We start from the raw sequence: 16,822 nt of genomic DNA, 5'->3' as shown, positions 1-16,822 counted from the left end.
AAGAATTGAATTATACCAGAAATTTGAACAAACACTAACCACATTTTTATTTGATCAGAACAGAATCTAGTGCTATATCACAAACTTTTCCTGTGCTAAAACTTAAATTACGTTTTACAAACATTATAAGATCCTGTTCAAATGTTCATATTCTATTCATTCAGAACTAACATCAGAACATTATTTTTGTGCAATCCCAACAAAGGAACTAACATTATGTAATAAAAGAGTGTTAAATAATAGGAAAGAAAATATGAAGAAAAATGAAAAACAAAAAACAAAAATGAAGCGCCACAATATCTGCATTTGAATAAATACCTAAAAATATCAATACAGTACTTTTTTAATATCGATATAATATTGTGAAATGAAATATTATATTGCAGAGCCAATATTTTCTTACACCCCTATTTTCTAACAGAACATTTCTCTTCATCTCACCCTCCTCCCTCATTCACTTTGTCTCTGTGCTTTGTCCGTGCATTTCATCCTCACTTTAAAGGAGCAATAATGCGGCTTGCCCTAACTCGGGAAAAATCCCACAAATCATTCCACAATCACTTATTCATCCCGTCATAATGAAATTTAAGTGTCAGACAAATAGCAGTGATTAATAATTTGTCTCTTTTCTGTTCATTTTATGCAGCTGGTATTATTACAAGCCTAACAATAGATTATTTGAGCACATTAAGCCATTTATCAGCATTTAACACTTGAACATAAATAGTACGTGTTCTTCTCTTGACCAAAAACTGAGACAATTATCATAATCACAAAAAAAGGGGTTAGCTATAGGACTGTGATGATGAAATGATGTAATAATTGTGACAGGCCTGCAGTAATTTGTCTGAAAATGACTTTACACTAGGGCTGCATGATATTGGAAAAAACTGACATTGCGATTTTTTTTTTTTTTTTAATTTTACGATACATATTGTGATATGAAAAAATACTCAGGAGGATATAAAAGCTGTGTGGTGCCGACGTAAATGGTCAAACAAATTAATTGTGTCTCCTCTCATTGCGGTGACAGGTGGAAGACACCGTCGACACAGAACACGTGTTTCAGTTTCATACTTCTTGTAGCTGAAATAATTCCAAATAATTGATTTTTCTTTTTGGCGCCAAGTCTTCGTTTCTGGTGATTTTCTCTTGTTCATAGGGGTGTGTATTGGCAAGAATCTGGCGATACGATACAAATCACAATACGAAGATCACGATACGATATATCATGATATAATGATACTGTTAAAAAGGGTATTTTTTTTGTTTGTTTCTTTTTTTAAATGATTATTTCCTTGAAGAATTGAATTACAACAGAAATATGCACAAATACTAAACACTTTTTTTTTTTTATCACAAAAGGATCTAATACTGTATCACAAAATGTTCCTGTGTTAAAACTTCAGTTGTTTTACAGACATTACAGTTTAAGATCCTGTTCAAATGTTCATATTCTATTAGTTCGGAACTAACATCATAACATTATTTTTGTGCAATCCGGACAATGGAATTATCATCTGCCTCTCAGAGAGTAAAAAGTGCTTTTAGAATGCTTCAAATAACCATTAGTTAATAAAACAGAATTAAATAATAATAAATAAGATATAAATACTGAAAAACAAAAAACAAAAATGAACCTCCACAATATCTGCATTTGAATAAATACCTAAAAATATCAATACAGTTCTTTTTAATATCAATACAGTATCTTAAAATGAAATATCGTGATATATTGCAGAACCGATATTTTCTTACACCCCTACTTGTTTGTTCGTTGCTCATTTTTCAATGTTGTTACCAGCGACTCACTCCATGTGCAGGGGTGTGGCCTGCTTCGGCAAACTGATGAAGAACGACTGTGATTGGTGGATCGCTGTGCACAGTGTGTGTCAGGTACCCAGGATGACTATGGACTATGGAGATCTTTTATACATGAATGCTTCTGCTCAGTGCCTACAGAAGGTTGATAGTGTCTACCATGCTTCCTTGAGGTTTATCACCAACTGTAAAGCATTGACTCACCACTGTGAGCTGTATTCGCGGGTAGGATGGCCTGCTCTGACCACCAGAAGGACCAACCACTGGTACTTGTTTATATACAAGGCCATAGGGCTGCTCGATTATAGAAAAAAAAAAAAAATCACGATTATTTTAGCAATAATTGAAATCACGATTATTAAAAATGATTATTTGTTAACCTTAAAGTTGTTTTTTTTTTTCTTGCAAAACAATGTAAAATATACTCCTTAAACATAAATAAAGCTTTTAACCACTAAAACAAAGTATGTTCACTTTTGTACGAAACAAAAAAATCTTTGAATGTAAATAAGTGTACTGTAAATTCAAGTATGTTTCCTTTTGTAAATAAATAGTGCACTGGAATTAAACTGCTATAGACTTGCCATAGAACTGTAGCAATTAAAAAAAAAAAAAAACTCACGTAAAGTGCAAATTATACATTTAAGTATGTTCAATGTAGTATGAAACATAGTGAACTCAGTGGCGTGCCGTAAGGTTTCAGTTGAGGCCTTCTGTATACATCAGCCATCTAGAACACGCACGTTAGGGTTATACAGGTTAGGGTTAGGTTAATACGGGAGTTGCAGCGTAAAGAGATTCGGAGACTGAAGATTGCATTGCGGATGAAGTTGTAGACGGAGTTGTTTTTATGTGTTTTAGTTTTTCATAAGATTATGATGAAGGTGGCGGTGGTTAAACTTTAGATGGTTACAAAGGTTTGTTGTGTTACCGGTCGGTGCGGACACAACTACCAAACACTTTTTGCACGTGATGTGTTTTTGCTCTTCGTCTTCTTCATCAAACCCAAAGTGATTCCATACAATTGAATTTGACTTGCCTTTTTTGTTTACCAAGCACTTCTGCTGTGATTCTCCTGCCATTTTAACAGACCGCTAGGTACAACTTTCCTCTTGGGTGGACCTGCCGGCTAGCAGGCAGCAGTAGCTTAGAGGGGGGCGGGGCAGAGCAGCTCATGGTAGCTTGCGTGCACGTGAATTGAAACGACTCAAAATTAATAATTGTTTTTTCTCGATTACATAATTTTTGTAATCGTTGCGTGTAATAATCGAAATTGTAATTGAATTTCGATTAATTGCACAGCCCTACAAGGCCATACTTGGCCTCTTGCCTGGCTACATCTGTTCCTTAATTGACAAGAGAAATTCTGAAAATTATTCTCTTCGAACAAATAAGTGCATTCTGCTGTCTGTTCCATTTGCCCGTACAGAAATGGGTCAAAAGGCTTTTAGTTGTTCTGCACCTCATGTATGGAATCAGTTACAGAAAGACTGGAAACTGAGTTGATTTCTTCGAGCACTTTTAAGTCCAAATTGAGAGTTCTTGAGGCCAATTCCATATCTTGCACTTGCTTTTCTTAATCTGCCTGTGCATGCAATTTTTATCATCTGTTTTTGTCGAGTGTGTGTGTATGTTGTATGTATTCTTGTAACTATGTGTTGCGTTGCTGCTGCCTATCTTGGCCAGGACACCCTTGTAAAAGAGGTTCTTAATCTCAACGGGACATTTCCTGGTAAAATAAAGGTTAAATAAATAATAAATAAATAAATGAAATAAGATGAGAACATGTTGAGTTCATTTGCCTCCTACATTGCAGGACCTGCGATGTGACTACTGAGCACACGTGCATCGCAACGACGATCCTCAAAGGATATATTGTGCAGCTCTAGTTTACACAGATTATTCGACATAAACCAGGGCTCTCAAACTCATTTTCTTTCAGGTTCCACATTCAGCCCGATTTGATCTCCAGTGGGCCGTACCAGTCAAATAATAACATAATAACCCATAAATAATGACAACTCCAAATTTTTGTCTTTGTTATGGTGTGAAACAAAACCCCATTAAATTGTGAAAATACTTTTATAAACTATCCGAACAAAAAAGATGTGAATAACCTGAAAAAACTGAAATTTCTTAAGAAAAATAAGTGCAATTTTAACAATATTATGCCTCGACATCATTTCTACATGTGCATTATGGATCGGATCTACAAAGACACTAAACACTGAGGAACAGGCAGAAAATAGTTAAAATTGTGCTTAACCCTTTCATGCATAAGTTATGAGAACCTTAATCAAGATTTTTTCCTGATTGTTTTAATTCCTCTTTAGGCCTGAAAAAAACTATGCCATTGAAATTTTTTTTTTTTTATGAACCTATTTTTCATGGAGTTGCAAAAATGTCCACTCAGCCGGACACCATGCATTTAATTTTTGAAGAAAAGAAACATGTATTTACTGACATACTGTGTGAAAACTACGTAATAATTTTTTTAATGCCACTAATCTGATGTTTTGTCACATTTTAACATACTCTAATACTAGTTATTACTCACTTTATGAAGATAATATGCAAAAAAAAACAAAAAACAAAAAAACTTTTTGTTAAAAAAAAAAACAAACTGTTAATTACAGTCTAATAATAATAACAAGTAACTGATTTACACTCAAACATGTTCCTGCAGGTCAGGTTTATCAAGAACAGCAAAATTACAGCAATGGTATGAATGTCAGTGTATGGGATGATCCACTGTGTTTGCTGGTATGGAACTAAAACAATAAAATCCATGAATATACAAGAGAACAGCTTTGAATAACTGTCCGCTGCAGTGACCACTATGCATGAAAGGGTTAATTTTCTTTAGATATTTCAAGTTGTTCATATTTGTTCAGGTTATTCACATTTTATTGTTACAGGATAGTTTGTAAATGTAAGTATTTTCATAATTTAATGTTATTTTTTGCACTAAAACAAAGACACAAATTTGAAGTTGTCATTATTTATAGACATAACGTAATATTATTTGTTTCACATCACACTGAGAATATTATTATTGTTATTATGTTAGTATTTTACTGCAGATCATATTGGTCTGTATGTGGAATCTGAACAAAAAACAGTTCCACAGCCTTGACTGTGGAAGTTTTGCACTTTGTAAATTCATCCCACGGGCCGCATGTTTGAGACCCCTGACATAAACAGTCCTTAGAAGTTCTTTTAATGTTAACCCTTGCTGTGCTTGCATTAACTAGCCTGGAGTTTCCCTTCTGCTCTCATGTGCGCAGGAAAAAAAAAAATCACCCTGTCAACTGTGTTCAGATGGAATAAAACTTGCTTGCTCCTCTGTACCGAACCCAGCAGTTGGTGCTGATAGGTCATCTGTGTCCCTCACGGGGAGAATCCGAAGGGACCGATGAGGACCGACGAGGAAACACGGTGACATTTTCCTGAAAAGTGTACACTGACCTTATCATTACTGCATACCTGACAGTTCACACAGCCAGATTTTCCTCCGCCTCCTGGGGTGCTCTGACTTTGCCTGGTTTCTCCTCTTCTCTGGCTACTTTTATCTTGTCAGTTTCAATAACGTAACAGTCAGCGATTAATCTTTGCAGAAAAAAACTTATCGAATTATCGGTGCCGTCTGATTCATCTAAGTGTAGGGAAAAGAACGAGAAGGAATTGTGATGGAAATTACTGTTAAGAGGAGCGGTCTGAGTCACAGCACAACGGCTGGAAAATGTCAGCGACTGTGTCTTTGTCAAAGGCCTGTGTTTCGAGTCAACCACAGTCCATTGTGTTCCCTCTTTAATTATAAACCGACAAAAGGGCAAAGTGTTTAGATTGACAAGGTAAATTATACAAGGAGCAAAATTACTCAAATGTGAATGAACAATTAAAAAAAAAATACAATGATGTCTGGGTAAACTCTAGGGAAATGCTGCTTCATTGAAAAGGGAAAGGACAATCCCAGCCCAATAGAGTATGTGACTGATGGATCTAATTTACGCCATGTTACTTGTTTTTACGAAGTGATGGATGGCCGCCTGTCAAATTTTCTTGTAAAGTGGGTAAACGTAACAGACCCCAGTAATAGTAACCAACATTTGACAGCCACTGAGTGCTCGGTAACCATCCTGGTGAATCCATAAATCAATAAAAACAATGGAAGAGCTGCAGAGCCGTCCTATTTGAATGTTTATAATCGCATCAACTCACTGTACTTTTAAATACAGTTATAGTAAATCATATATAGTAGATAATGGCCTACTCACACTTACTTTAAAAGAGTGATATTTTGCTTTTTTAAATGGAATTACTAGGGATATCTGATATTGGCTTTTTTGCCAAAAAACGATAGGCCGATATTGTCCAACGCTTAATTTCCGATTCCAATATCTACCAATACCACTGCCGATATATGTGGGATTTTAAACTAATTTTAGGTAACATCACATATCTCCTGTCATGGAATTAACACATCATGCCTAATTTTATTGTGATGCCCCATTGGATGCATTCTCAAATGCAACAAGGCTTTCAAAATGTAAACACTGTCTGTGCAAAGAATACATACTTCAACTTAAGTTGTGGAAAAAATGCCATATTTATTTATTTTCTCTCCCTCCCTCCATGAGTCTATTACAGTGTGGCAACTCTACTGTGCAATTTTGAAAACTGCACATTTCTTTCAGCTACAAACAATGTTTCATTTACACATTAGTAAATGCCGGTGAAATCAAGGCATTATTTTATCGGTTTTAATCATAGGCAAAAAAAACGATCACGATATTCACCGATATTACATTTTTATGCCAATATCGGGCCAATAACATCGGTGGGCCGATATTATCGGACATCCCTTGGAATTACGCATTTTCCAACATTTCCCTGTAGTCTCCATAAACTGTAAATGCTCTGCTTGGGTCTAAATTGTTCATTAATTAAACTCCACAGGTCCATCTTCAACCCTATTTCCTCTTTTGTTTACAGTGTTTTTATTACATATCGAGTCACAGAAAAATATAATACAGTCATTGTTTTTTTGTTGTTTTTAAACCCAAACCCATGAACATTCCCACCCTGTTGCACCAAAAAAAAAAAAAAAGATACTTGACAAAAAAAATAATAAATAAATAAGGAACACAGATATTAGTCACAGGTTTGTATTAATAAGACTACTGTGGAACAAGTGAGGGACTTACCTTTTTTATGTGATTTAGAACAGGTTGCCAGGTACTGAAAAACTTATCGGCACATCCTCTTACAGAATATCTGATTTTTTCCGATGTTAAATGATGTAAAAGATCCAGAAACCAAGATTTAAATGTTGGAAGTTGTTTATCTTTCCATTTTAGTAGTATTAGTCTACGAACTAGAAGAGTGGTGAAGGCAATTAGATTTTTAGATTTTTGGTTAAAGTGAAAAGAATGTGATGTAATGCCAATTATTGCAATTGTTGCCTCAGGTTCAATATGAGACCCTGTTACCTCAGACAGAAATTTAAATGTAGACTGCCAAAAGTTTTTCAGTTTTGAAAAAAAAAACGAACATACGAGACAGTGTGGCCGGTTCAGCTTCACAACGATCACAAGTAGGATTCAAGTCCGATTTAATTTTTGTCAACTTCAACCCTATTTCTGAGTAATAGACGCAGTCGGCATCAGCAGGAACGCCCACAAACATCACATCTGGTTAGAGCCGAGGGGGAAAACAAACCGGTCTCTGTCATTAGTCATTATGCCGAAGAATTGCTGTGTGCCCTTTTGCACTGCAAATGAAAAAAAAATCACCGATTAAAGTTTTACATTTTACCAAATATTACAACGGAACAACAAAGGAGGACAAAATGGCTTCAAGCTTTAGAAGAGAGGACGAGTTTGACAGATTATGACCCAACAATAAAACATGTATATGTCTGCAGTCTGCACTTCATTTACTTGTAGGTCAGTTTAATGTAATGTGAACCATTTCCGAACAATCGTACACTACGTCAGGGGTTTCAGGAATATTAGATTAATTGTTTAAACGCTAGTGAACATTGTGCTACATTTGTAATTTGTATAGATTTCCTCGTAACACGTACAAAAGTACACATTCAGTACCTAAGTAGAAGTACAGATACTAGTGTACAAAAGTCTGGTAAAAGTAGAAGTACCGATCAAAGGTTATAATAGTTTTGGATTTTTCATTATAGTTTAGTTTTATTTAGTTTTGAGTTTTTTTTCTCTAATCCAGTTCATTTTAATTAGTTTTTAGAGCAGGTTTGCTAGTTTTTATTAGTTTTCGTTCTTTTCTAAATGCTTAGTTTTAGTTTAGTTTTTTTTTAAATATCTTTTATCTTCTTCGCCGTTGAATTCAAATAAATCCCAGACAGGACTCTGCTGCTTTCTCCCAACTTTAGTCTCCATGTTTCCAGGTAGAGTGGGGACCAGAAGACGACTGGAAACCACAAGTGACAAGAAGTGATGGACCATTAAATATCATACGGTGGCAGCAGCTAAAATCGCTTGAGGGAAATAAATCGATTTTGTATCAATCCGACATTGACAAAGATGAAAACGAAGGGAATTTGATCCATAATTTTTATACGTTTTAGTTAGTTTTGTAAGCACACAATACAGTTTCAGTTAGTTATCGTTTTTTTTTCTTTTAATTATAGTTTTTATTTATTTCACTTAATGAAAATGTTTTCACAATTCTAGTTTTCATCATTTCGTTAGTTTTCGTTAATGATAACATTCGCTTCAAGCACCTAATCGATTAAACGGTTGCAGCTCTAATATTTTGCATATTATCTCCATAAAGTGGGTAACAAATTGTATTAGAATATGTTAAAATGTGACCAAACATCAGATTATCAGCAGTAAAAATGTTTTTTTTTTCATAGTTGTTACACAGTATATCATTATCTGATATTGGTTTGTTAAATACATATTTCTTTGCTTTAAAACTTAAATGCATGGTGTCTAGCTGAGTGGACATTTTTGTACCTCAAATTTTTTTCAATCGCATTGTTTTTTTCTTGCATAAAAAGGAATAAAAATGTAATATAATTCATAATTCATGCATGAAAGGGTTAAATGAATATAAAGATAGCTTTGCAGCACCTGGAGGGTTCAAATTCCAACTGCATGAACTATTAGGGTCCAAATACACAAATAAATGAACCAAAGACGAATCAAAGTGGGTTTAGCGAAATATGACCTCTTTAAATGGAAAGTGTGTGTTGGGGTGGATGCATAAATATCAAAAGTTTCTACTTCTAAGTGAAAATGTGTGTGTCCATGGCTCTGTGGCTCTGATCCTAATCCCCTGTGACAGAGAATCAGCATCAAACACACACACTGTTACCAAGACTCAAAGACAACCCCCAGCGCAGTAAAATACACACACGCATAGTCACAAAGATCCACAGTAGACTGCACAGAAGAGTCAACGTGTCTTCTGCAAAATGACAAACACATCCTCACGACCGCACCGGATCTCTGATTCATTCCGTCTTTAACGAATCACAGGTAACTGATAGCGGATGGTTTTCAGATTCAGGTTAAAAGGGTTGACGCACGGAACCTCGAGGCAGAAAGAAGTCACCGAGCTGCATCATGATTCCAAACCAGGCCATGACAATTACTATATTTAGCGGTGGAGCATGATTTGTAGCTTTTCGTAATACAATATGTGGCTTTCAGAGGCATTTTAACCCTCACATACATAATATATGTAGAAATAATATTTTGCATAATGTAACGTTTATATACAACAGATGGCGACATTACATCTGGGTGCATCTATGAAACTGGGTTCGTTTTAGTATCTGGCACTTCTCCAGCTTTTTAGACCCAATAATAAAAGGTAAATATAGACATATTTACCCCAGGATGTACCTAATGATGACCTCAAAAATTATACTCTTACTCTGAGCCATCCCATAATTAATGAATTTTTAATAAAATATTGGGTCCAAAAATAGGACCAAAATTGGGACATGAAAAACTACCGAGGTGTCAGTGCATTAGATCTGAAAACATGGCTGTAAATGGCCTTTTTATAGTGCTACAAATAAAGGCACTGTGTTAAATTTGATGATCCTAGTGGTTTTTCTAATCCAGACATGCAGGTTTTTCATGAATCTCAGTCTCATTCCAGGTTTGATGTGTAAGTACTTAAGTAAATTTTACTTAAAGAGCACTTTTCACGGACAGAGTCACTAAGTGCTTTACAGTGCGACAAACAAAATAAAATACAATTAAAATACCACTAAAAATACAATAAAGTACTATTAACCCTTTCATGCATACTGGTCACTCCAGTGGACAGTTATTCTACAGCTGTTCTCTAGTATATTCATGGATTTTGTTGTTTTATTGTCATATCAGCCAACACAGTGGACGCTCATGCATCATCCCATACACTGCAATTCATACCGTTACTGTAACTTTGCTGTTCTAGATAAACCAGATCTGCACTAACATGTTTGAGTGTAAATCAAGTGCTTGTTATTGTTATTAGACTGTAATTAACAGTTTTGTTTTTTTTTTTTTAAACAAAGTGGTTTCTTTTTTGCATATTATCTCCATGAAGTGAGTAATGACCTGTATTAGTGTATGTTAAAAGGTGAGAAAACATCAGATCAGTTGCATTAAAAATGTTTTTATGTTATAGTTTTCACACAGTATATCAGTAAATACGTTTCTTTGCTTCAAAAATTAAATGCATGGTGTCCAGCTGAATGGATATTTTTGTAACTCCATGAAAAATAGGTTCATAAAAAATGTCAATCGCATTGTTTTTTTAATACCTAGAGGAATAAAAACACTCAGGGGAAAAAAAAACCAAACAAAAAAAAACTTAATTAAGGCTCTCATAATTCATGCATGAAAGGGTTAAAATACAATTAAAATATGATAAATACATAAAGTGAAATCAGTTTGTAGCAGCCCTGGGTGTGGAACCCATCGTGTCCACTTGCGTTACATGCAGAACCTGCCCAGTTAAACGCATACAAATCACAAATGATTTTGCAACAGTGGTCATTTTTGTCAAACACTCTGCTTTGCATATTTACTTCAATTCCCAAAATGTACCTGTGAGAGAATAAAGGGATATTTCAAAAAAATAGTAGCGTGTAATTTTCGTGTCCTTTTGACTGTGTTACATGCAGATTTTTGTATTAAAAGTAATGTAAAATAATATAAAAATGTGTTTCATCTGAAAAATAGTTTCTCTTTTATCTCAGTAAGATTTTATTTTTAAAATAGACCCAAAGTGCTTCCAAACTTGCTTCATAACATTTGTCTTTTAGTTTTTAGGGACCAGTTTCATGAAAGCACCCATCAGCATCCTTCAGTTTCCACTATAAACCTAAAGGGACAGAAAAACAATTCCCAGTAAGGAAAAGGGAGGCAACACAGACAGCACATTCGTTTACCTATTCATGTCCTAAATATGTAATTTCCTTTAACTGCTCTGAGTATACTTTATTTTCCTTGTTCTGTCTAGTTACTCATCCTCCCTTTTATTCTTTGAAAAAGTCAGTTGAGGAGAATGTAAATAAATTACATCTTGGTTTTGCTGCCTCCATACTCCATCCTAGACTTGTTTCTTTAAATGCCCGTCTGCATAACTAAAGGTTAAGCAAAGGTTATGAAGGCTAATTATGCAAACAGAACATGCCATGATATTTATGTACGGTAAAAAATAGTTTCTCATTCGCAGCAGTCGTAACTGTTACAGCTCCAACACGCAGCTTGTTTTTAGTGAGTATTCGCAGTCTGAATGTAGAGTACTAATGACCTGTATGAAAGAGATACGGAGAAGGGGACAGAGAGAGACGACTATTTGCCTGAGTGATGTGTGCATTGTGAAGTGCCTGCATTGTGTGTCTGACTGCGTGCAATTTGTTCTTGTGTCAGTGATTGTGTGCAAGGATCACGAACACTGTGTGCAGACTCTATTAAATTTACAAGACAACAAAGGCGCTTTTGACAAAGACACAGCCAGGTGATGCCCCTACCGAAGGGTATACTGTAATATCTGAAATAACAAATACAGAGTGCAAAGATCTGGATGTGGACTTGATTCAGTCAGATGTGAGGTGAGCGTGACAAAATATTTCAAAGGATTGTTCCGGAAGCAGGCGGAAGAGAGAGAGGGTGAAGACAAATGAGGAGTTTGGATCTAGAAACGTTAGAGGCACAAAAAATCATGTTGGTGAGGTCGAAATAGCCCAAAATATCTCTTATGTGTACACTGTAAAAAAATAAAAAAAAAACCTGTAAAAAAACAATAATATTCTGGCAGCAGGAGTGCCAAAAAATTACTGGAAAAAAAGTATCTCATAAAAAAAAAAACAGTAATTTTCCATAATTAAAATACAGTTTTTTTTGCCCTAACTTTACATGAGATTTTTCTTTTTTTTTTTCTTTTTTTTTTTGACTTTTTAATGTTTAATAAAGAATCTTTTCATGAATTAAAACAATGAAATCACACACACACACACATATGTGTGTATATATATATATATATATATATATATATATATATATATATATATATAATTTTCAGTGAGACTCAGTTGTACAATCCACAGATAAAAACTGTATTTGGACAGTTTATCAGTGCTTATACATGTTATACATTCACAAAAATACATTTATTCAACATTTTTGTTGTGAAACCTCCCATAATTACACAAGATATTTGTCAATTAACAAACAAGTCTGGTTAAACTTACAGAACAAATACTGCTTTTACAGTTAATTGTCAGTAATTTTATCTCGATTTATTTATTTATTTATTTATTTATTTTTACAGTATTAAACTTTAAATTAACAGTTTAATCTCAGAAATAGAAAATAAATATTTGTGAAATTATGATACATTTATAAATGTATTTTAACTGTATTTTTCTGTGAAAAAAGAAAAAAAGTCTTTTAAAAAATGGAAATTTTATGGTTATTCACAGTTGCAGTTTTTTCGTGTTATTTTACATTTGACATGTAAAATCACAGTCTATTTTTGTCATTTCATTGATATTTTCCTGTATCTTAAAAAATACAGGAAAAATCTGTAAAATAAACAGTGAAAATTCTGTTAAATTACAGATTTTTTGTTTTTTACAGTGTATACTCCAAAAGACAGGAGCTAGGTGTCCTGGCTGGAAAATTGCTTGGTCAAAGATAAGATTACAGATAGAGGAGAAAAAAAAAGAAAAGAAAAAAAACATACTATAAACTGCTTTCAGCCAAAAGTCAATATATATCTAATCAATACTGACCTTTCCTGGGGGCTGACAGATTTTTTTTCAGGGTAACATGAAATTAATTAAATCAAATCACATAAGGTACAGTCAAACCTGATTATTATCTGTATGTAGACTCTTCTTTTATTAGAATTGTGAATCATACAGTAGGTAAACATATGGTGTGCCCTGTGGCAGTAGTACAAAACTATGAGGGGGTGGGGAGAACACCAAATATCTATCTTTTGTTATGAATCCGAATGTATGAACACCCAGCCAAATGTTTTGAAAAGATCAATAAACACTCATTGTGACAAATAATTATTACTACCCAAATCAAGTAATCAAGCCATTACAGTTCTATTAGATGATTAGTTTCCACATCAGGTTAATGCATGCAATTATACAGCTCTAGGAAAAAAACATAAGAGACCACTGCAAAATGATCACTTTCTCTGATTGGACCATTTATAGGTACAGTATGTGTTTGAACAAAATGAACATTTTTGTTTTATTCTCTAAACTACCGACAATGTTTCTCCCAAATTCCAAATAAGAATGTTGTTATTTTAGAGCATGTATTTGCAGAACATGACACATGGTCAAAATAACAAACAGATGCAAGTGTTTTCAGACCTCAAATAATGCAAAGAAAACCAGTTTATATTCATTTGTAAACAACACAAAAGTTCACACATCAATATTTGAAAAAGCACCAGACCTTGGGGGACCGAGCCTTCGCTGTACCTGTTCTTTTTGTTTTGTTTGTTTGTGAAGTGTCTTTGAGTGTCCAAAAAAACCTCTATATAAATGTGATGTATTATTATTATTATTATTATTATTATTATTATTATTATTATTATTATCATTATTATTATTATTATTATTATTATTATTTGGTGGAATAACCAGCTTTCACATTGGTGGATGACTTTATGCAGCTCCTGCCATAGAAACTGAAGAAGCTCAGACATGCTGGATGGCCTGGACCACAGGTGTCAAACATGCGGCCTGGGGGCCAAATCTGGCCCGCCAAAGGTTCCATTCCGGCCCGCGGGATGAAATTGCAAAAATTAACCTGAACAGTCCAGGTTATCCAAATCATTTTGGTTCTGGTTCCACATACAGACCAATGTGATCTCAAGTAAAAAATAACAAGACAGTAACCCATAAATAATGACGACAAATTTTCTTTGTGAAAAATTATGTGGAAAAAATGTCAGTGATAAAAATAAGATTACACTGTGAAAATATTTACATTTACAAAACTATTCTTTCACAATAAAATGCAAATAAATGTAAGATGAACAACCCGAAATGTGCAATTTTAACAATATTCTGCCTGTTACTAAATGTTTTGTGCATTTATGGATCCACTGTGATCTGTAGTTGTGTTAGTAATAAGAGATGTAATATTGTAGAAACTGGTCAAATTTTAGTTCCAAACTCCAAAATTTTAACAATATTCTGCCTGTTACCAAATGTTTATGTAACATTGTGTGTAATGTACATGTATAAATAATAAGTCGAAGCATAATATTGTTAAAATTGCACAAATTTTTCAAATGGAATTTCTGTTTTTTCAGGTTATTCACATCTTTTTTGTAAAATGTAAATATTTTCATAATAATAAATAATCGGGGTTTTTTTGTACTAAAACAAAAAGGAAAGCTTGAATTTGTCATTATTTATAGGTTATTAAGTCATTATTTTACTGGTCTGGCCCACTTGGGATCAAATTGGGCTGAATATGGCCCCTGAACCAAAATGAGTTTGACACCCCTGGCCTGGACCATCCATGTTCCTCCAGAAGTTTTCAAAGTGGGTTCAGGTTCTGGAGCTTGGACTGGCCATGACAGGGTCTTCATCTGGTGGTCTGTCATCCACACCTTTATGGACTCTAGCTGAGGCCAGGAGCATTGTCCTGATAGAAGAACCAGTCCTCAGAGTTTGGGAACATCGTCAGAGCAGAGGGCCAGTAGTTTTCTATAGTTATTTTTAGATTCCAATAACTTTTGCAGTACTAATAGCATTGAAGATAGAAGATAGTGTTGGCCACAGTAGTGGTGTTTATACTTCTCCTTCTTAAAGGAGTCATATTTTGTTTTTTTTAAACGGAATTATGCATTTTAAAACATTTCCCTGTGGTCTTCATAAACTGTAAATGCTCTGCTGTGGTCTGAATTCTTCATTAATTCAACTCCACAGGTCCATCTTCAGCCCTATTTTTGAGTAATGACACGAAAAAAAGGTCATTTTGAGCGCTGGCCCTTTAAATGCACATGACCCCACCCCCTCCAGGTGGGGCTTTCTGTCCCGTTCAGCCACATGTGTTCATTAATACAACCAACAACTGAACATTTTAGGTAATCGGCTCCAAGTTTGGACATATTTTCAGTTTTTACTACAACCGCTGCTGCTGACGAACAATTATGTTGTACTCAGAGAAATGTTCGTCTGAAGTCTTGACCTTATATGTGCAAATATTGTGCAATAACTAGTTGTAAACGTAACAAATTAAGAAGGAATTGAAACTGGTTGTAGAACTCCACTCAATTTTTGCCGGAATTAATATAAAAATAGCTTTGCAGCAGCTGGAGGGTTCAAATTCAAACTTTTTGAACTATTAGGGTCCAAATAAACAAATAAATGAACCACAGACAAATAAAAGTGGGTTTAGCAAAATATGACCCCTTTAAATAAGACATGGATCAGATGTTTTTTTTCAGTAGAATAAGGTGTGCTGGTGTTAGAATTCAACAGACACAGGAATGGAATGGCTTTCATACATGCATACATGATGATTTCACAGGAAAATGCAGTGGTCTCTTAAATTTTTCCAGAATTGTATTAGCACCCCCCCCCCCCCCAAAAAAAAAGTAGCTGAATCAAAAAAATTAAGCCCATCTTAACCTTAACAGAGTTATTTTTACACATTGCAAAAAAGGTTTGGATATAATAGTATTTGTATGTAAAAATACAATTATGAAATATTCAGTGTATTTACTTACTCTTATTCAAAACCAAAACTGAGCTGAACAGTCGAAATCACATTAAGAGTTTAATATTAAAGTATTTCACCCAAGTCGATTAATTATTGTAATGTCAAACTAATTCTTGTTAAGAAAAACAAGCATGTTCACAAGATGCAGCACTTTGGCAGAAACAGGGTCGTAAACATTAGCTGCATCTTTGAATTAAAACATAAATCTCTTCCCGATCTTACTCGCACCCCAAAATAGAAATTATTTATCTCTTAATATAATCTTAATCTTGCCTACCCTTACTATTTTTGACCAATTGAGTAATCCATTACCCGTGCACATCACTGACACAAACTTCTGTTCATTATAACAAATCATCTGGCTCATATTCAGGTGAAAAAAGGCAGGAGGGAAAAGAAGAGCATCACTCTGGCCAATCAAATTCCCTCCAGAATCACCCTCCGATGTACCTCCTATGGAAACATAAGCCATCTCAAAAAGAGAGAGAGAGAAAGAGAGAGACAGAGAAAGGCAGAATGAGAACAAGAGAGAGACATTGAAGCAAACGAGAAGAGAGAGAAAGACCGGGCGATGAAAACAACAAAGTGTGAGCGCAAAAGCTTGAAACACAAATAGACAGAAAGAGAGTGCAGCTTCTGAGCTAAAAGAGAAGAGAACAGGAGGAGGGTCTGAGATGGGCGGAGGATGCTGAAGGGGAGGGTGAGGAGGGGGAGGAGGAGGGGAGGGGGGGGGGGATTAAGCCAGAGTGAAG

The 16,822-nt window shown here is 34.6% G+C and overlaps 1 protein-coding gene across 3 annotated transcripts in view; it reads right to left on the bottom strand.

The window, feature by feature from the left end:
• rnf123 (ring finger protein 123) overlaps window positions 1–16,822 on the bottom strand; it is a 276,643-nt gene that overhangs the window by 100,273 nt on the left and 159,548 nt on the right. The gene's annotated exons all lie outside the window — the stretch shown is intronic.

This window comes from Sphaeramia orbicularis, chromosome 5 (genome assembly GCF_902148855.1).
Source record: "Sphaeramia orbicularis chromosome 5, fSphaOr1.1, whole genome shotgun sequence".
Classification (NCBI taxonomy): Eukaryota; Metazoa; Chordata; class Actinopteri; order Kurtiformes; family Apogonidae; genus Sphaeramia; species Sphaeramia orbicularis.
Note: the sequence above shows the minus strand (reverse complement) of the source record. Positions and strands in the feature narration are given on the sequence as shown.